Below are 21,708 nucleotides of genomic sequence, written 5' to 3'. Positions count from 1 at the left end.
CTTCAAACCCTTGCGTTCAACAGCGAAAGTGCTCGCACCCCCGTATAAACGAGCGCAAAGGCACTCGTGCGCCACTCGCGAATCGCACGTCGAGGTGCGCGCGCGCTATTGTGTCGCAGTGCAGTGTTGCCATTTGTGAAATTATATTTTTAATATTTCATTTCGTGCGATTTCAATATCGAGGTGAGTCTTTAAATTTAATTTTTTTTTATATATTTTTTTTATTTTTCTAAATTTATTTTTATTTAAAATTTGGTACCTGCGATGTAGTTAAGCGAATTTTATTTCAGATAAATGTAATTAATTAATATTTGACTAAATGATAATAAAAAAAAATACACGTTATAAATATAATTCGATTTATAAAAAGGTTATCGCAAAAAATATCCGATACTATTCTTAGTATTATAATATTATTTATAAAGAACACATCTAACGTTGAAGTCTATTTTTATCAAAAACGAGTAAGTCCCAGAAGTTGTTCTACGTCAATAAAAAAACTCACTCTTGCCATTTGCAACTTACATCACTACTTAGATGGGCTGTAGTCTCAATTGGCTGAAGGAAATTAAATAAATCTAAATTTTTATTAATTAATTGAAATCGGGTAATGTAGACTACAAAATTTATTTTTCCGAAGCCTAATATTTTTTAAAACACATAAAATTATAATTTGATATTTGTTAGCCAAGCAAATCACTCGAATCATATTCGGATTTCGAGAAATGCATTAACCTACGAAAATATGATGATTATAAATACATTTTATAGTTAAAACATCATTACAAAAACGAAACAGTTTTGTACATAACTATACATAAAACCTTAAACTCTACAACTGTTTGGAAAATTAGATAATAATTCACTCAAAACTAATCATCGGTTTTGTTGAATGTTCAAGCAATTATCGTAACAATAATGTGTGATAATATATCTGAAGCTCGTTCCGTCTCTCATTACGGAGTTACAAAATCGCTACGCCAGAAGCTATACATAACGGTGTCGATACTTAAAAGCCTCGTCTAGGCTAATCAAAATCCCGTCAACATCAGTTCCTATTATCCCAAAAATATTACAATCGATTATCTTTGCTTTCTTAATGAAAATATGGTTTGAAATCGATTATTCTACATTCACGTTACCGTTTTGATGATAATCGATTAAGAAATCGCTTTACGCACGTTTCCGTGAAAGTGTCAGTCGTTGGGTGCGCGTATAGAAAGTGATAATTCGGTCTTGCCGATTATTTATTTGTTTGTATGTAATTTCTTCGTATTGTCAGTCGAAATGTAATTTAATCGATTTTGTCACACAATTCTGTAGCTGGAATAGCAATGTGATTGCGACCGCCATTGCTGTCGGATAATAATTACGGAATTTGCATGCTTATCGATCTAGGAAGATGAATTGCTAGAACTCACTGGGGTTAGTATCAATCAGTGGGTGAGTATGTATAATGAGATGGTGGAATAGATTAGTGGTGATCTGTTGCTAATGCAGTGATTCATAAATATTGTAATTTACTTTATCACCAAAAACCAAACGTTGGGTATATTTAAAAAAATTAAAAATTTTCGTTGTTCATATTAAATTTTGCGTGGAGCTATTACTTGCTAAATTTCAGGCTGAATATATAAAAAATAATTGTATCTTACTGACATAACTTTGTATTTCAAATATTGAAAAATATTAACTACTGCGTTTCTTGTCGGTTCATCTCGGTAGAATCTTTTCAACATTCCGAAAAGCTTTTCTTTTAATACAGATCTGTAAAATGACGATTCATTAGTGCTTGTATATTTTATGTTATCTATATTTTGGTTTGATTTGATTTTAGTAAAGAAAATTATTTAACATGACTTCATTATTAAAGTCAAAATGAAAATATAAATTATTCAACTACATAATTCTTTGATGTTGAATTTAGTGCGAAGAAATGATGAGTTATTAAATAAAAACATAATGCTGCTTCCACACCTAATGCGCGTTTAATAAGCGAATCCTAGATGTGTGCAATTACATCAACCCACCCACACGACATTATAATTGACCGTGGTGTCATAAATTAACAGCAAAGATAAGGTTTAAGTTGTAACCAATGTGCTGTTAGGAGGTTAAATATTACACTACATTCGCAATTAGGTACTATTTCATTAGATATTGATCTATTTCATTAGGGATGTGGACTGACGGGCGACGTCATTTGCTTTGAACAAATGAAGGGAGCTAATTCTAAATCTGTATTTACCTTCCTCGTAATTACATACGTGGGATTCAAGCGATTGATTAATATGTAAGAAGTACAGTTGGTAGCATATACGATTAACGTATTGTGGTGGATTTTATTTATTTCTATTAAATCTATGATGCCTTTCGCAGAGAATTATTTTTATTCATAATTTGAAAATTGTATTGCATAGTACATATAACATAGACATTAAATAAATTTTATACGTTTCCGTATATTTTATAAAATGTATATTGAATTAAAAACATTATTTTGATGATTAATAATTATATTTTCTAATTTCAGAATTTCAGTTTTTTTATTATAACGTTCTTAAATTTTATAATTACTAATTTATATAATGTATAATGTAGAGCTGATTGTACTTACATTGATCAAAATGCTATAAATTAAGTGCGTGGATTCATTCAAATCACTGCGGAAGCACTTTCCTTAGGTTTCCTTTTACATAAATATATTATAAAGGTACTGAATACAATTTAGATAAAATTATTTTATTTTTAATTAATAATTTATTATGTTATGTTGATTGAGAAAACAGTTACGTATAAGAGAAATATATATTTTTAGATTGACGTTATTGTATTTTCTAGCCTTTTAAAAATTGTGCTTTTAGTACAATCTTTCTAAAGATTACGTAATGTAAGATATAAAATTAAGATTTCCGTTATATTTACGCCCTCAGGCTCAAAAGATTGCTCAAAGTTCTTATTAGCCGAAGTCCGAGTCCAATTAATATTTTATATTCGTTTTTCAGAAAAATATTGTATGTTATTAAGTAACGGTTTGAAAGTTCGAATGAATTTTTATTAACGTAATAATTTTTTTACACTCTCTTGTTTAATGATAAATGAATGATTTATACAAATACTTCATACTTTTTTTTCAAATCGGATATAAATGTATATAGACTGTAAATATATTTTAGTGATGAAAATACGTAACAAATACACATTGACATGAAAACCGATCGAATTGAATATCTTCCAAGAATAATTGAAACTTTTTTTATGGTGTCGGTAGGCGGACGAGCATATGGGCCACCTGACGGTAAGTGGTCGCACCGCCCATAGACAATGGCGCTGTAAGAAATATTAACCATTCCATACATCACCAATGCGCCACCAACCTTGGGAACTAAGATGTTATGTCCCTTGTGCCTGTAGTTACTAGCTGGCTCACTCACCCTTCAAACCGGAACACAACAATACTGGCTTGCACAACGCCCTACCACCAAGAAAACAATTGCATAAACAAATAATAATAATAATAGTTCAAACAATCGACACGTACATTTAAATTGTACAGTATTTTCAATTATATTAATTGCATGTAGCTGCGACACATCATTTCAATACGAAGTGGTACTAATATCTGTCTCACATATAAGGCTCGACTTACAGCACGAAGCGTCTAATGGACCCTGAGTAGCCTTAAACAGCGTCCATTACATTTAGACCAGTACTCTTAGATACCACATACACGGGATGGTTTTCCATCGCGATCAGAATCGCCTGTCAAAGCGTAGCATAGCATTCGTTTTATAAACTTTTTTTTTTTTAAATAGATGCTTGAGCAAAGGCTGTGCCTTCTTCTTTAAATAAAATTTGTAGTTTTAATATATATTTTTTTTTCATTAAATAGAAACATCAGTTTGTTATTAGGAAGCTGTTGATATAGGTAGTTTTACTCGCGTTTTATATTGACAGGGATTAAAATTCTAATAAGTAAGAGTCGTTTTTTTCTAACTTAAATAAATCAAGGCCTCTATCTATGGTACAGATACAGGCTTTAACCGTTGTCTATCTTGAAAGTATAGAGAAATATGTAAAAAAAATAATGTAAAAATATTGTATCGTAAGAATCTCAAAAATTATAAGTCTGCAATAGGATCGTGTATTTGGTCTTTAACTGATTCCTAACGTGCGAATGATTGCCAGTATCTTTAGTTAAATCTAAAATATATTCTCTATTTAGGGATACTTTTGAATGGGGCAGATCAGATATAAATTGGCAACGACTGTATGGTTCAAGTTAATTCGTTTATATGATGCGATATACTGTTTCAATGAGATTTATTTTCAAAAATAAAATTTTAGTCTTTTTAATGACAGATTTAATTTAGTTATAATTATAATTAAAAAAAAACATACAAATGTGTCAAAAAATTTCATTCAATAACTTTTTATTATAAAAATAAAAAAAACAACAAATATAAATAAAACATTCCATAAATAAGCTTTTTATTTATTTGGATGTGGTAATGTTTTATCTAAATTTTACATTTTATTGAGTTCACCTTCGTATGGATTAGCATAATACAGACATAATTAACCTAAATTGCTTATAAATAAGATAATTATCTAAGATACATTACATTAATTAGAAGTCTCACAAAACAGTATTTTGTATAATTTACATTTTTATACTGAGTGCTAAATGGTAGATGAATTAGTTACTCTTCAGAAGTATCAACGTTATCATGTACGTAATATTTTTTACGTTTGACTTCATTTTATATTTTGTTTCACTCAGAATTATGGACAAAATAATTATTCGACGTGTAACTCATAAATAGTTGCTAGATATTATATATTTTTTTAATTCAAGTTTACCCCAACCTTCGTGTCATTTGCCGAATATCCTGTTGCATAAATATAAGCCATAAAGAAATAAAAACTGTTCTTTTTTAGTTCATGTCGTGTTCATACTTGAGACCAATTTACTACTATAGTTATTATCACGATACCAATCTCGTGAGTAGTTCAAATTTTCAAATAAAAAGATTTGGTAGGGTGACAGATGGGGTTTGTGAAAACCCATCTGGGTAAATATCACTCACTTGTCATATATTCTACCACCAGCAAGCAGCAACTGTGAAGTTGGTTAGTGACCCAGTGTAACAGGCTCAAGGGACATAAAATCTCAGTTCCCAAGGTAGGTTATGTTAATGACTACTTACCATCAGGTGGTCCGGTGGTTTATTTGTGCCCCTACCTTTATTATAAAAACAATAATAATGGATTTTTGACAAGAAACTCTAATTGATTGGCATTATTTTGCGACTGAAATCACCAGTCCCGTATTTTTTTTTTATGTTATTGGGGACAAACGGGCAGGAGGCTCACCGGATGGAAAGTGATTACCACCGCCCATGGACATCTACAACACCAGGGGGGTTGCAGGTGCGTTGCCGGCTTTTGAGGAATAAGTACGCTCTTTTCTTGAAGGTTCCCTATTCGTATCGGTTTGAAAAAACCGCCGGCGAAAGCTGGTTCCACAGACTGGCTGTGAGACGCAGAAAATGAAAATATTACGAGAGTCAATGCATTAAGAGTGCCCATGTATTTACAAACGAACAAAGACACATATATCTTCGGTTAATAATTGCCATCATGACTGAAAACGGTCAGAACATAATGATATTCTTTTAATGTCGACATAACTTAGGAGATTTATTTCAAAGATCCATGTCAACAAAGAAGCTCGTATGTATATCTTCATAAATTACTAAATGCACCGTTTTGTCTCCAATGTTTTATCTCGGAGTCAGTATATTCTAATCTAATTAGCATTCTTGAGCTCTCGGGTAATATTTAGTGCGGAACGATTGTACGAACGACGATGTTGGAGCATATTGACCTTTAAGCCATCGTAATAAGACAGTGGTAGCTTAAAATATGTGCTTACTGTTTGAAAGTTGTCTGTTGTTCCATCGCGACGGCGACGTGACTGAATCTTTGATATATCCAATCCAGTTTAAACTGTACAAGTGCATAAAGGTCTAATTTAGTTAGAAACCAAAATTTTTGATGACTTCTAAGAACTATTTATTACTGAGCAGGCTTTGCTGGTCAAGTGGCTTTCGAGGCAGCTGATGTCCGTGGCAGGAGTTCAAATGCAGATTGGATCGATGCAAATTTACCAATTTGTCATCATAAAATTAATTATTGATTTTTTCATCATAATTGTTCGTCATATCAATCTGAGTATTAGACCCTAATTTAGAAGTTAGCATTTTTTATACTGCCAGAACTCAGAGCTTAGTTTTAGATTATTGATGTGAGAGCGCAAAATAGAGAGCATGATCACCTGCGTTCGCGTACACATATCTCCTGCAGAGTTGGCTACTCCTTCCGATTGATATACTTCACTTATAATTTCATGTTTTTTTTTTTTAATTTTTGATCCCAATAAGGCAAAGAAATTAATATTGTCTTTAATATAATGTGTTTATTTGTTGCTTTTCAGGTATAATTAAAATCACGGTACCATTTTATTTTTTATAGACAAAAATATATTTCAGGAGTACGTAAACTTATAAAAATCAAGAATTGAAATATCCTAGAACGTTTCTTACTATGATTAAGCTATACCCATATTATAAATAACAATATTCCCAAACGATATAAAATTGTTCCGACAAAATGCAATTGGTGAAAATACATTATTGGTAAGTAATTATTTAATAATAATATTATCAGTAACGTAACGTTCATATTATTATAGTTACAAGTTCAAATGATATTATAAAAACAAATCCGTAGAAAGTCAGGCCAAAAATGTAATAACTTATGCCATTAATCTAAGCTAAAAAAATATTTTGATGATTTCTATAGATTTTGCATAGCAAATGTTAATGTATGTTCGCCGTATTATGCCAAAAAACGAATTAGAAGTCATATACATAGTGATTTGTAAAATGACTGGCAACTATTTCGCAAATCACATTTCACTAACATAATCATTTCTGAAGTAATAACTATGTAAGTTTAACTAATCGTATGAAAGTCTTAGTGTAAGCGACTAAAAATAATTTATAAAAATAAATAATGATTCGCCGAAATTTTACGTCGGAATTTTCACATTACGTAACATAACATCTGTGAATTATTCGTTACAATCGATATCCTCAAATCGATTGAACGAAATCGATAATAGTTACACATTCTGTGTATCACATTGTAGGCTTCCGGACTCGTCACTTTCGCTGAAAAGCATTATCTTATAATGATCGTCAATTTTATGTCGCTGTTATGACATTTGACCGACAATCTTACGCGTTAATTCACTTTTTCATTCTGTCGAGAAATTTCGTTTTTTTTTTGTTGTTATTCGGACATGCGGATGTTCGAAATTACAGAACGTATAATCATAATGATATAAGCATGTCTATTTACGTCGTATTATTTTGATGTCTTGCTTTAAAATGACTTTTGAAATAATTGGCTGATGAATTTATAAACTACGTGCATGACAAACGCAACCTGGGAAAACTGCTTTACAATACAATTTTTTTTGGTAATACTATTTGTCTTATTATATCTACAAAAATTTAAATATGAACTTCTCTTTAAACACTTTCTAACAATTCTTGACATTCATCTCTTTTTTATATTTTGGTGAAAACTATAGATTAACAATGTTATCAGCCAAGTTCTAGCAGGCATTTTATAAAATATCTCCTTCATTGCAGACGTGTTTACTTCATTGATATCTCCAAATTGAACCCTAATTGTATACTTAATCTTTGACCTGAAAATAAACTATGATAAAACGAAAGTACCATTTTAATCGAATGAGTAGTTTTTGTATGTATCTGAATCATCAATTTTGTTATGACAGGCAAACTATTAAAAAAAAATTGTACTTAAAAATATTATATTACTATTAGGCCCAATTCGAGCAATGATGGAGAAAGTACTATCGAATTCTGCATTGCGAATTAGTTTGTATAATTATCTAATTACATTGGCGAAAAATTAATCTCCTTAAAGTGACTCTCCCCACCCGGAGCACTATCTTTTGTGTTTTCTACTGACAATTGTGAAATAAATTGACCAAGACGTCTGAGCTACTTTCAAATTAAATTAAAATCCATTTGACCTTTTTAATGTAATTACGTTCCGTTTTTTATGTATCAAGCTACAATCTGGGATTTACCATTTTTTTTCAAACATGCCATACTATTCAAATATCAAGTTTTTGGCATTTGTATAATATATATATATATTTATAGACATATATGAAAAGGTTTTTTAATAGCAATGATCAAATGCTTATTTATTAAGAAAATACTTTGAATATTTGCCGTAGATTATAAAGATAAAGATTTGCCGTTAAAATGATACGAGCTTTAATGTTTGATACAATTCAGTGTACAATTAATTTGAAGAGAGAAAAAAGTTGAAATGGTATAAATTTACGATAAATCTAGATGGTGTTACTTGATACAGCGTAAGTAACGGGCTAGAGTGTTAAGCGAATTGCGCGTCTAATTACACAATTATAGTTTATCTGTGACATCCGATAAGAATTGCGATAAGTAATTGTATTTCAAATTTATTTTTTAACGAACTAAGTATTTTTGGTTTCTTAGTCTATTTTCAGTTTATACATAAAAGTAAATTGATTGATATATATGTTTTTTCTTGAAAATTTAGTTATTTAAATTTTTTAATAATCAGAAATAAGGCATAGATGTCTGGAAAGAACGGTTAATTTCTGAGAAACGGTAATGACGATCAGCCGTATTCGAAAAAGTGTTGTATGTTTTGGGATAGTAGATACTGCTCGAAATTTATATAAATACGGTTTAAAAGTTTATTTGCTTAAGTTTCTTAGAAATATCAACAAAAACAAAATTTACACAAACCTTTATCCTTTCAAAAATATCTGATGAGTATCTATCCAAGCCCATCTGGATCGAAACCACTGTACTAATTAGATATTTTACCGTTAAATACACCATTCCGGTTTTTGAGTGAGCTAATACAGCTACAGGCACAAGGGACATAACATCTTAGCTTTCAAAATTGGTGGCGTGTTTGGGTTGGAAGGAATGGTTCATATTTCCTAGGTGACCAATTTTCCTGTCCTGTTCCTAAAAAGTTTAGAACCAAACAGTTTTATCACTTTCTGACATATATAAAAGTATACGTATTATTTTTTTCCTGCTTAATAATAAAGCAGTGGATTCACCCGCGTCAAACTTTACAGCTCCGCCCCCATGGGTCGTAGCGTAATGATAAAGACCAACCTTTTTCAATAATTGTTCGAACGCCCAGTGTCGCTGTAAAGCCCAGTAGGGCCAACAGCACTACCTCGCAGAGGAAAAAATCACTCACATCTCAAGCAAAAATATGTCTTCAAATCAGCCTATTATTAGCGCGTTTAAACAGACAAACTAGCTAAACTTATTACATATGTCAAGATACTTCGCTTTACGACACAAAAATGAGGTCTTATAAAAATAATAAGCAAGTTAATTAACAGTTTCTGGGACAGCACATGCCTGAAGACGCCATAACAATTACTTAGCTACTGTGTGTTGTACTGTATATGGTCTCTGAATGTCCAGGGTTAAACCCAAGATCTTAGGTTAAGATTAACGTGTTCTAGATTATTTATACACTTACATGTGTGTATGTTCCTCTTATTACACTAAAATAGTTTCTACAAGTTAACCGAAGCAGCGTTCTAGAGCTAGTAATCGGTAATCACATAATTATGTAATGACATGGTGAAGTATAAGGAGTTTATTACCAATTTCCATGGTTATCGAATCGGTAACATACCATAACGATATATAAGTTGATTTCTGCACTATTACCTATTCATAGGCTTAGTTACCGGTCAGTATTTTTTTAAACATCTGTTTTTTTTTTTAAATCTCACGCTAGATCTTGTTAAAGATCCCGATGAGGGTTTTATATTTTTATAATATGCTTTTTTGTTTGCAAATTTAACAAAATATATTGAGATGAAATAATGTAAACGGGTATCGATTAATTGCAACTGGAAGTTCTCTGTACTAATATTGTAAAGAAGTAAAATTAGTTTGTTTGTATGTAGGTAGGTAGAAATAGAAAGCTACTTCATTGAGTGCTATAGAATATAAATTACATTAATATCCCATGATTTTCTTTATTAATAAATTGCACCCGGGCGAGGCCGGGTAGCATTTATTGGATAATTTGAATTATATTAGATCAGATTTCCATCAAAATCCAAATTTTATTGTGAGTGTTTACAAATTATTAGAAATATTTTGGGTTCTGACAGACTGGATAGAGATCGAGTACAAGAGAATGCATTTAACAATTATTTGTCCATATGTGTCATTTTATTTACCTTTCCCCTTCAATTTAATTTACAAAGTTCCATGCAAAATGACATTAACTCGATCAATGATTTGTTAAGTCAAGGTCGAAGTTGTTAATAAACATTTGTTTATCAATGTGATGATCATTACTCTTCATGACAGTGAAAAAGGTTATGCTGTGTAATAAAACTCATTCATTTATTTATTAGTATAAGTCTTTTTTGCACACAATCTATAGAACTCTAATACTAAAATATACTTAAAAATTCCAAGAAAGGACATAGCTTACTTTTATTGCTAAACACATGACAACCAATCCCCTAAAATACGAGCGAAGCCGCGGGCGACAACTAATTTAAAATAAATGTAAAAGAAAGACAACTAAAGTAAGCACTTAGAGTAACCTCTTCCAAGCAAGCTCTGTGGCAGGGAAAATTAGGCATTGTGTGCACTTACAACTAACTTAGGTAACAAAACTTGAAAAGAAGATGTAACACACAAACAATACACATACCTACATACATACGCATACATAGAAATATAAATGCATACAAACATAATATATTATACACACCCATTGACAATAATTATACAAACGACTTAAAATTCCCTTTGCGAGAATCTTGAGAACAAAAGATGATATCGGCTCAAAAACAGCTTCATCCAACGTGTTATTGCATAATGTACTTACTGAGTTTTCAATTAATTCTATTCAGCGACTGTATCATTACGACATTAATATTATAAAGATGATGTGTACGCGTTTACGAAAACCGGTTTATTTAATCGGAATTAAATTGCAACTTCAATCACACGCTACTAATCTAGATGACGGTAATATTATAGGAATTCCTATAACAGAGTTTATTCGCGAATCCTATAAATATTAATGCATCGTCTAAAGAAGCTGACCGTGTGAACTGAAAATTAAAATATCCGTAACGCGCACGTGACGGGCCTTGTTAAATGTCTAACTGTCTACGCCTAGTACCTAAAGATGCGGCCGTAGTATGCGCGTTCGATAAATCGGTCTATTTTATCGTACACTTTAGTATATATTTTATTTAGACTAAACAACGTGGTCAATGTCAGGAACGACATTATTATAGAGCAATAGTTTTAGGTACACCTTCAAATTCCCCAAATTTTAGTATATAGATACAATATATTCTATTGATCCAGAGATTTCAAACTAGGATCTTAAGTTTTGCATCATTGTCCGCTGGCTATTAGACCTATGTCATATTATAAGTTTGGTATGTTTTTGACAAAAAAAAAATATTACTAGAGCAGTTTGGTTTCATCTAAGTATATATATTGTTAAATTAATAATTTCTATATTTAAACATTAAATCAAGTGAATTATTATAAACAAGCTAAGCTCACGGATTTACTCGCGCAAAATTTATAAAACTTTACCTATAGTCCTCAAGCCTTCACCATTATACACCCCAAAGTGATGAATTAAAAAAGTATATACTAAAACTCACTAACTAACTAACATAAACTGAAACGATCTCCATACTAAATTTCATCTAAATCTAGTAGCATGAAGAGATACAGACAGAGCAACATTCACATTGAATATTATGTATTGAATTACATTTGTCAATGAATAAATAAGTTGGTACAATTTCTTTTACAGCTCAAATAAAAAGATTATTTTGACAGCTCAATAAACATTTGATAAGCTGTTTCCGCTTTTTATCTGAGCGTAACTTAATTAGTGTTGGCACAAGTTGTTTACCTGTAACCAGAGGAGCGAAAACGGGGCGTGTTTCATCACTTGTTTATGCAAAACTATTCATAAATTTGCATAATTTTGACAACTATACTATTAATTCAATTTATTAAACTGATATTATAATGACGTTAACTCTGAAATATGTTATGGATTTAAATAAATTAGTTATTATTGATTAAATTCGTGTTATTTTATTTCTTAATGATATCATTACTTTTAATATAATTTGTTATAGTTTTGACAGCTTTATATAGATGATTATTTTAAATTGATGTAATGTATAATGTCGCTTAAACGTATAACTCTTTTTAATCTATTAAATCATTGCGCGAAGTTTAATTGTAATAAAATATTGAGTTAACTATTTTGATTTGTTAAGACGAACGGGCCCAGTGAATATAACACGGGAATCTTAAAGAATTTTTTTTGGTTCGCCTAAACCAAAATGTCAAGCACTGTTTTTTGATTGTCAGTGAAGGAAAACATCGTGAGGAATTATACACAGGTCGAATGAAACTACAAACAGTAGTTATTAGTTACATAGCCCGAATTGGAGAAACTTCTGAACGTCTCCTCGGCAGCAAATGAGATCATTGTCCAGCTGTGGGATATATACAGGCTTTAACTATGATAAAGTGAAATGTATCTAAAAAATATTATTTTTCATTAAATTAACATATTCATAATGTACTTACTTATAGGATGTCAATTTATAGATAGACGTAAGAACAGACTCAACTAAAGTATATTTTGATCGTAGTGTTTTACTACACATATGTAGATCAGGAAGTTTATTTTTAACGTGAATATTATACACATATGTTAAATTGTAGGTACACACATACATATATGTTTTCTCATGAATAAGTGATCGAGTTAATTCTAACATTGACTCATTATAATATTTCAGTTTCCTTTGTAATCGGAACATTGAGGTTCGAAATAGTTATAACGATAAACAAATATGCATTTTCATAAGAATTAACATTAAGTCCTTAACTTTATACAAATAGGAATTAAAATAGTTATTGTATAAATCATTCACGTGGTATTGTGGCAAGAATGCTAGCAGCATTTCCCTGTTGAATCACAATTCCGTTCCCGAGGCAAAATATGAACCAACCCTTCTGTTACCAGTGGAGATGAATGCGTGAATAAGGCGAGGTGTTATATACATATTATATACATTTTTTGCGAAAATGTGGCCTATTTGCTCGTCTCTCTTATATAATAAATAAAAAAAACAAAACAAAAATAATACTTACATGAAAGTACAAATGTATATTTTGAAAGCAGTCAAAATAAACAAGCTCTTAAAATATTAACGACCCATTATGAAAGTTGTAAGCCTCATTGTGTTACTTATTATCAACTTGTCAGCTCCGGACAGTTATGTAACTATCAATGTTTAGAGGTCACATAGCATAGAGTTCAACTAACAGTAGCTGATCACATCTTAATATTGACGGTTAATAATTACAAGCACATTAATTATTTTTTTTAAATTATGAACATTTTAAATATCATAGCAAAAGTTATAATTTATACTGTTTCGATATTTTTAACGGTTTTTAGGGAATTTAACATGGTAATTATTGTTTTATTTTTAAGCGAAAAATCAATACCTAACATTGTAATACCTTGGCCTATCAAAGGAAATCAACGAAGTATAAAAAAAAAACAATAGAAAGTTGACACTGTACCCTTAACCAAATAGTTTTCATTCATTCCACTTCACCCAAAAACCAATTAATATACTATGCACGTCAAGTGATTGATTCGAATTTGTACCAGTTAAGATTAGTTCGTAACGGAGATTTGAAAATGGTCACAAATTGATTCAGCTTCGTCCCAATTTATGTAGTGGATTTTTTTATTTGAATCCATAATCAGATAATAATAAAATAGTGTCATATGATTGAAAGTGAAAGCAATTTATTTATTTCTAAGACTTCACGTCTCCAATATTTATGAAAACTGAAATGTTATCATCAGATTTCAGAAAAATATATATTTAGCAATATATCGATTTATTTGAATTTCGAACGCAAAACAGCCTGTTTACAATCAATATAACCCAATGGTTTGAAGAAAAGGGAAGCATTCAAATATTATTTTATAATTTTTATTGGTGCCTTATGAAGCACGTATGTTTTTCTTTTTAAAACCTCTGAACTATTCTTTGTTTTACTTTGAAACATTACCTCCCAGAATGTGATACTTTTGCGTCCAAATTACCTTGTTTGGATAAGCTATAATTATTTTAACAAATGACATATGTTTCCATAATACAATGTTTGCTGCAAGAGAATTTATTTCATAGTACAAATTGTATTTATACATACTCTAATAAATCGGTATAACTTAAGATCTTCCCGAAAATACAAAACAGTAACTGTATTATAAAGATAAACGAGTTCAATGCTCATATAATATGGGCTTATTTTTCCAAGCAATTTGTCTATTTACAAAGGTAATTTATACAATAAGTGCTTTACACATCGCTTCCTTTCATGATCTTTAAATGCAATTAATCTGTCGTGATGTCGTGTGACATTAAATGGCGGGCGATGATTCGTTCAGTAAGCAGCCACAGAAAATATGTCGATTACAACGAAACAACGGCATTCTCGAACGTTTGAACCGAATTCTCGAAGTAGGTGTCTAGGTCACATGTGGAACGCTTAATTTTAGTTTTCATTGAATTATCAATCTATTTGACTGTATTCGTTTTATAAAAATCAATCTTTGCTGATCCATTTACTTACTTTAAGACTTTTTGGAGTTATTATAATCAGTACTCAAAGTTTACTTGTAATTTTGTAATCATATTGTATCAGGCACATACCGATTTATAAAATAAATAATTATTCAAATTTAGAACAATCGAAGAATGTTCTCGACGAACGAAATAAAAAAAACTGTTGATGTTTATCTTATCATTAATTATAGGAAAATCGGTCTAACTAGTAATTATTGGAACAACCTTTCTTCGTTTCAGCATTATAACTAAATTATTAGTTTACGCTTCGATACATAACAGTTCGTTTGCATACATCAAAAAGTATTATACGTGATGTCGTTCAATTTCCACGCTCCGAACACACGCACGTATTCGAGAACTAGATTAGCGGGTTGGTTTTAGTTAAATGGTTTTAATTATTATAACACCCTGTCTAGACTTGTTTGAATAAACGCCATAATCTTTTCAGAAAATCTGCCGTCAAATAACGATGTCTCGTGTAATGATAATTAGTATAATTTGGTAATAATTTGTAATTTAATTGACAAGCAACATTTTTCTTTATTTTGCGAAGTATATTTAAACGTTATCAATGTTTTTGATATCTTCAAGTATTTATAGTAACGGCTTGTTAGTTACAGTAATAACGCTTAACGATTTAAGTAATATTGTGATTTTGAGTGTTTTACGGTAAAACGTTTCAGTGCCACGATGATTTTAACTAAATATTTCAATTCAAAATTCGAAAAAGAAACCGAGGAGCTATCTCATTGTAAAAACCGTTGAGGTTAAACTAGACGAGAGACAGAATAAAATAATTTAAAAGATGACATTATTATTTTAACAATTATTTTAATAATTGGTGGTGGCTTTGTGGTAGCTTAGCGTGCCGTTGTAGTACGTAACTATCCCCTCGGTTTTTTTTCTATTGTCATAAATCAATATGTACTTTCATGTTTCTGCTTGAAGGGCGAGTGGGTCAGTGGAATTATAATTATAAAGGAATTTAAAAGTTTAGGCCCAATGGGCGACAACGCTATAATTGTTGCCAATATTAGGCGTTAAAGACTACTTTTTGTAAAGACCATAAATAAATTAAAAAACAGAAGTTCATAATAAGAAAACTTTCAGGATTCGATGTTTTAGAATCATATCGACATTATTTAATAGCTCGAGTGTTATGATATATGTATTTATGAATGGAAATCTCTAATGTAGTCGTTACAATTAAACATTTTACTTAAACAGTTCATCAATAAAGCACTTAAAGATAATCCTAAGAGCTATTTACGCAAATTCAACTTTCACTCTAGAACTAATTGCTTTGAAATAAACATACGTTGTTACATCACGCCATCGTGAATCAAAGACCTCATGTTAGTCACGTTACTTACTGAATAAGGAGGAAGTCGTTAATGGTGGTACCATTAGCGAGAAAACAAAATAATTTACTTATGGAATCACCTTGATGTATGGAACGGGTTCATGATTATTAAATAAATTTTTGGTACGGAGTTCTTATACGCGACTTGTAGAAGCGTGAAGTGAAAAATGTAATGTAATGTAAATGTTGTTAATTTATTCCATTGTGTTTGTTATTTAAGATATAATATGGCGAAAGCAATTCCCTTTCATTATACGTCAATGAAATAGACTACTTTTAATAATAGTACTATAGCTTTAAGAAATATAAAAACTTTTTGCTAGTAATTTGTTATTTTTTGTATTCTGTGTATCTTATGAGATTTTTTTGCCATCGTCACGAGCTGACTGAGCGAGCGAAATATGAAAAGATTACGATTTCATGCTCCATTATGTCACCCGAATAACGAAGAGGAAAAGTCCCGAAACGTGACAGACCTTTTAATTTCAACAAGTTTACAATAACAAACGTAGCAACATTGAAATACAATCTAATATACTAAAATTGTTATTCGTTTGCGTAAAATAAGATTTTGTTTTTTTATAACTTGATACTTATGTATTAAGAAATCGTAGTAATATTCAAACGAAAAATATGTGTCAACTGTCTTACAGCTTAATACGAAATAACAGTATAAATTAATACAAATATTTTTCTAAAAAAGACCAAAAATTTCCCTGAATACACGCTTCAATTAAAAACTTAAAAATGTGGAAATTTGTATTGGAAAATAAATAAAACACATTGGATCACCTTGGATCTATTATACAAAAACCAACGCAAAAATAAATGTCAACAAAGAAAAAAGATATACAGATCAATTGAGAACTGCCTGCATTATTGGAGTCGGATAAAAATGACAATGTCGTGAACACTTTCCATTTCAACCTGTGTAAGTAAAACCATTAAATTACACTAACATGTGCGCTGTTCGATGTTCTTTAGTGTTACTGTAGGGAGGAAGTAATAAATAATGATCTCATTAGTATCCAGATCGGAGCGTGCAGTAAAAGTTTAATCAGGTGCGTTTTACACCGTCTGGTAGTTTCGAAGCGATTTACAAACGCGGTTTTATTGGGTACATTTTCGAATCTATTTAGCAGAGGGTTATTGATCCTGTTAAATATAATCAATGGTTTTTGTAGACTTTTCTTTTATTGATATCGTTCTATTAAAATGTGTGTCTTTATGTGCTATACATTTTCAGTGCTATGATTATTAATGATGGATGTTGAAGGAAAAATATTTTTATATTTTTTATGATACTGGTATGCGGACTGAAATATTTATAATTTCTTAAAACACCTATGCGTCACCAGTCTCGGGACCTGAGATGTTACGTCCCTTGTGCTTGTAGTTACCGGCTCACTCGCCCTTCAACAGTACTGAGTATTGCTGTTTTGCGATAGAAAATTTGATGAGTTGGTGGTACGTATCCAGACGGGCTTGCACAACAAGTAAATGCCCTAATATCATAAATGCGAAAGTAAGTTTGTTTATTAGGCTTTCCACTTTCTTTGCTACACCAATGTCCATAACCAAGAGATTCATATATACATCTCGTTCATTAAATTTTGAAAAAAGAAGTCCCCTATCCTTTGTAATGTACAAAAGTTTATTCATTGAAATATCTTTAGACGGCTCACATCGTTGTATTTTGTTTGTTGATTTTTTAGTTAAAAACTTACTTTACTTATTAGTAAAATATTTTTAATATCTTATCTTCTTTAGTTAGTGTGCAACCCTGATAATACAGTAACAATCACTAATAATACGTTACCTAAAATTTATTAGTTCTACAAATGGTTGATTGATATGCAATAGAAGTGGGTGAAATTATTATTATTAATTGTTAGTAGCTTAACGATATACGGGATTAACAAATTAATCTTTATGCTTTATAGCTATAGGTATATGTTTATAAAAAAAAAAACAATTGAAAATATTCTTAATCAATAATAATAAGTGTTAGTATGCTTTTCCTTTATGCGCGTCTGTTACATTCATTCGATTGTGATGAAACTTCGGCGATATGATCTGCAAACGCATGCGAAGATCCGTGACCAAAAAACCAGGAGTTTTCCTTTTTATACTTCTCCAATATAAACCTTCTGTGTAAACCCGTGCAAAGTTGTGACGCTATGTTATCATCCTTGGTGTTATATACTTTATTTACATGAGTTATCGTTATTAATTTATCAAAAAAACTAGTTACCTTTAGGTTATTGTCAAAAGTGACGTCATCGTAAAGTACCTGCCATAAATTCCTACTAGAATACAATAAATTTACTTCGAACCTAAATTTTACTAGACATATACGATTCTAATAAACACTTTTGTATGTTGTTATGATGTACAGAACATTAACAGCCTGTAAATTTCCCACTGGTTGGCTAAGGCGGGCTCTCCCTTTGAGGAGAAGGTTTGGAGCTTATTCCACCACGCTGCTCGCGGACACACAGACAGAATTTCGTTGAAATTAGACACATACAGGTTTCTTCACGATGTTTTCCTTCATAGCCGAGGTATTTATTATATATTCTTCACTAAGTATGATGTAAAATCGTATTTATTTCCTTAATAGTATTATAGTGAGAAGTGATATATCACTGTTTTATTAACTTATAGTTTACCGACTTCCAAGATATGAATACACACTAATCGACCGCATTAAATCTTACTGGATCTAAGTAAGCGTCATTCGATTAAAATCCACATTATAATTATAAAATTAAACTACGTCGGCTTTTGTATTGTTAAATAAACCTTTAAGTTATAATTAATCTACTTATCCCGTAGTTTAATCTATAAATAGGTTTATTTTTCTATGGTAGATAATTTAGCACTTGGTTTTTTATGGTTGTGGTCGATATAAATGTATAGTACCAACTTCCTGTACAGTCTCGTTTTGTTTAAGCGATGGTCATGAGTTTTACATGATTACGTATATTATAATACAAAGTAAAGTTTTATAATATGTATCATGAGTTTACAACTCATACGTCAGCATGAAGTCTACAGTCATGAAGGCATCTAGAGAATCAATTGAAAAGTATTTCTATTTTCTAGTAAATATAAAATACTTTCAATTATCAAATCTTAAGTTAAATTTCATTCTTTGTCTAAAGCATGTTCTATCGATCAATCTTAATTTAGTAAATATAATAATTTAATTGTATTTAATTGACCTACTCAATATTTACCCAATTTAATGGTCTCGAAAGGGCTAGTGTGTGTGTTAATTGACTGTTTTTCTCGGTACAATTTAAATTCCGAACGTCTGGAAGTAATTTCATCGCTTGAAATGATAGTTTAAAAGTGCTTGAATAAAACATATTTTGATTTATATTAAGTACTTCGTCTACAAGCACAGATAACACAATTTCCACTCTATACCAATAAACTGTGATAATCGCTAATCTATTCCTTTGAAGCAGATGCAGATTGAATCTGGTCTTTTACTGCATTCCATATATTTTTTCTTTAAACAGGCTCTACATAAGCCTCATACTCGCTAACAATCCTTTTCCTGTACCAAGTTCATCTGTCCCTATCGTGTTTGAGTTTTTCATTAAGTCGAAGGTAAGCTTATTCCTAGCGTTATGGTATATAATTGTAGTTATTTAATATTAAAAAAATACATACAAAGATCGTTTTAATTGATGTTATGCTACCTCATAACGGCTTTTAAAAGGGTCGTATATAACAAAAGTGAAACTTATCGGAATAAATCTCGACACAAGCATAAGAAGGCCTAATAATATTGTCAAAATTATGTTTAAAACAATTTACGACAACGATATTATCTTCATTACCACTGATTGGACGAAAGTATTCGCATTATATATCGAAAGTGAGTTTAATGGGCGTAGGTCGTTAATTAAATACAATGATAAAGTGAATTATACAAAATGTTTTATATCTCGAATGCTTTCATGTTTATAGAAAGTTTTAATTGACATTTTACTTACATTAATAAAATATTATTGAAAAAAATAATAATGTTTCGCTTACGTTCTGTGATGATCGTAATTATTTATTCATTCTTTTAATGTTCACTGATACTATTGTAACATATATCATGATGTTATTCATAATAAATAATTAATTATTATATTTATTTAAATGATTAAAATATTATACCTACATGAAAATTTCAAGCGTATTTGAAAACGTACATATATACTTACTGCGCCTATTCAATTTTTAAATGTATTTAAAACAGGGCAATGATCCTATTTTATAAATTTTAGTAAATATCAAAATAGACATCGAAAAATTTGTTTATTTTAGAAATTATTTATACAAAAATTATAAGGGCGTTAGCGCTATATACCTACCTTTCCTCGTCCGTCGCCAAAATCTTCAATAATATTGCAAATTTACTGAAGACTAGCATAACTATTCATATAAATTAGCTTGAAGGTGTTTAAGCTCGTAAACTGCACGTTATCATAACAATGATATACGTTTTTTTGTGAAATTTCTTGATATCGATTATGTAAAGTTTATAAATCGTTAAAATGTATGGGATTCTTTATGAGCGAAATCACAACAATACTCTTACGGTTGTAAAGGCATATTAATCATTAAATACTATATATATATGAGCTAGTATATAAGGGTAGGATATTTATAAGCAGTGACTTTCTTTTTTTTTTTTTTACAAGAAAGCGGAGTCTTTTATATCAATGCAAACTAAATAGTGGCGTGAAATACATCCATTTCATGATAAATATTAATTATTATGAATGCCTAGCGATTAGTCCCAAACGGTTAACGTGTTACTCTTTTTTTAATCAGCATTGCTGCTCCTGTAGATATAAATTAATGTTAGCCGTAATACATATGTTCGATTCCGGGCAAGCACTTGAATCTCTAAATAAATAATTATATATATACCTATATTATTTTATTAATAAGTATATTATTTATAATTACTCCTTATTCGAATGGAGTATTATTTAGTACTCAAAATTAAATTATTATCTGCACAGTACCGTAAAAAGTATCAAATTACACTCTAATTGAAATATAAATTGAAAATGTATTTTAACGAATATAATTTGTTTTAATATTTCTACATAAAATATGTAATTACTTTCATTGAAAAACTGCTTTTATAAAAATCCCTTAATAGTTTCTAGTATCTACGCAACGGCTAATCCTAACCACACATAAAGCGTGTATATAAAAAAAATATCTCAATTAAAATGACAATCACGATGCATCTAATAATGTGACTTGTATACATTCGGTCGTTATTCCTCTTCTTCGGGGTTATTATATTTAATTGGAAATCTAATGGTTTTGTTTTACAAACAAGAAGATAGTAAGTAACAAATATAATACATATTCAGACTTACTTTTAATAAACTTGAAGCAATATTTAGCTCTTAAGCCGTTCTGTCAATTACGCATATTGTTACATACGACCTTTTCGCAT

At 30.3% G+C, this 21,708-nt stretch overlaps 2 protein-coding genes across 3 annotated transcripts in view; both read left to right on the top strand.

The window, feature by feature from the left end:
• Positions 1–21,708, top strand: part of LOC113394189 (mitochondrial glycine transporter-like) — a 132,727-nt gene that overhangs the window by 32,521 nt on the left and 78,498 nt on the right. The gene's annotated exons all lie outside the window — the stretch shown is intronic.
• The window catches only part of LOC113394195 (uncharacterized), a 104,756-nt gene continuing 83,093 nt past the window's right edge, over positions 46–21,708 (top strand). The window contains exon 1 of one of the 2 annotated variants that reach the window (XM_026631421.2): positions 46–183. The gene's annotated coding sequence lies outside the window, so the exon portion shown is untranslated. The remainder of the gene's footprint in view (positions 184–21,708) is intronic. The other variant, XM_064215790.1, reaches the window with a different exon arrangement.

Source organism: Vanessa tameamea, chromosome 9 (assembly GCF_037043105.1).
Source record: "Vanessa tameamea isolate UH-Manoa-2023 chromosome 9, ilVanTame1 primary haplotype, whole genome shotgun sequence".
NCBI classification, from domain to species: domain Eukaryota; kingdom Metazoa; phylum Arthropoda; class Insecta; order Lepidoptera; family Nymphalidae; genus Vanessa; species Vanessa tameamea.
The sequence above is the reverse complement of the archived record's forward strand: the minus strand, read 5'-3'. Positions and strand labels throughout refer to the sequence as shown.